The following is a 1,500-nucleotide window of genomic DNA, read 5'->3' on the forward strand; positions in this document are numbered from 1 at the left end:
CTTTATGGTACATATTGGAATTTACGAATTGTAACTGGATAGTTTGCCGGGCGTACCCTCTTGGAAATAATCTCAAGAATGACGCCAGCTTGTAGATCATCATCATCATCATCATCATCATCATCATCATCATCATCATCATCATCATCATCATCATCATCATCATCAGCAGCAGCAGCAGCAGCAGCAGCAGCAGCAGCAGCAGCAGCAGCAGCAGCAGCAGCAGCAGCAGCAGCAGCAGCAGCAGCAGCAGCAGCAGCAGCAGCAGCAGCAGCAGCAGCAGCAGCAGCAGCAGCAGCAGCAGCAGCAGCAGGCAGCAGGCAGCAGCAGCAGCAGCAGCAGCAGCAGCAGCAGCAGCAGCAGCAGCAGAGCAGCAGCAGCAGCAGCAGAGCAGAGCAGCAGCAGCAGCAGCAGCAGCAGCAGCAGCAGCAGCAGCCGCGCAGCAGCAGCAGCAGCAGCAGCAGCAGCAGCAGCCGCAGCAGCAGCAGCAGCAGCAGCAGCAGCAGCAGCAGCAGCAGCAGCAGCAGCAGCAGCAGCAGCAGCAGCAGCAGCAGCAGCAGCAGCCGCAGCAGCAGCAGCAGCAGCGCAGCAGCAGCAGCAGCAGCAGCAGCAGCAGCAGCAGCAGCAGCAGCAGCAGGCAGCAGCAGCAGCAGCAGCAGCAGCAGCAGCAGCAGCAGCAGCAGCAGCGCAGCAGCAGCAGCAGCAGCAGCAAGCAGCAGCAGCAGCAGCAGCAGCAGCAGCAGCAGCAGCAGCAGCAGCAGCAGCAGCAGCAGCAGCAGCAAGCAGCAGCAGCACAGCAGCAGCAAGCAGCAGCAGCAGCAAGCAGCAGCAGCAGCAGCAGCAGCAGCAGCAGCAGCAGCAGCAGCAGCAGCAGCAGCAGCAGCAGCAGCAGCAGCAGCAGCAGCAGCAGCAGCAGCAGCAGCAGCAGCAGCAGCAGCAGCAGCAGCAGCAGCAGCAGCAGCAGCAGCAGCAGCAGCAGCAGCAGCAGCAGCAGCAGCAGCAGCAGCAGCAGCAGCAGCAGCAGCAGCAGCAGCAGCAGCAGCAGCAGCAGCAGCAGCAGCAGCAGCAGCAGCAGCAGCAGCAGCAGCAGCAGCAGCAGCTGCGTCATTAAACTTGCCGTAAAAATGCACTGTTGTGCCAATTACTTTTTTAAGAAATCCCTCTTTTCAGCATTGAAGCAAAAATGCAACTCGAAGGCCCATGTATTTCGTTCCACATTTTGGTAGAAATATCTCGAAAGTGGAGCCATCCTGGAAATTCATTTCGAGTGGATACGCCTGGCAAGCTCACAGACTACCATTCGTAAATTGCAATATATGTCGTAAAGTAGTAATTAAATAGGCACTTAATTATTGAATTTTCTTAATTATTGAAATACGTGTTTAAGATGTCTCATGATAGGAGTAGTAATGCCCGCCTATTCGCATAATCCAGCTCAAGGACAAGAATTATGCTAGCTCCCACAGGCATTTCTAAAAATTCCCCAAAACTTAAAAATGA

The 1,500-nt window shown here is 55.6% G+C and overlaps 1 pseudogene; it reads left to right on the top strand.

The window, feature by feature from the left end:
- Positions 1 to 401: 401 nt before the first annotated feature.
- On the top strand, positions 402 to 1,090 carry LOC125940995 (UPF0746 protein DDB_G0281095-like; annotated as a pseudogene).
- Positions 1,091 to 1,500: the final 410 nt, after the last annotated feature.

The sequence above is a fragment of the Dermacentor silvarum genome, chromosome 10, assembly GCF_013339745.2.
Source record: "Dermacentor silvarum isolate Dsil-2018 chromosome 10, BIME_Dsil_1.4, whole genome shotgun sequence".
NCBI classification, from domain to species: Eukaryota; Metazoa; Arthropoda; class Arachnida; order Ixodida; family Ixodidae; genus Dermacentor; species Dermacentor silvarum.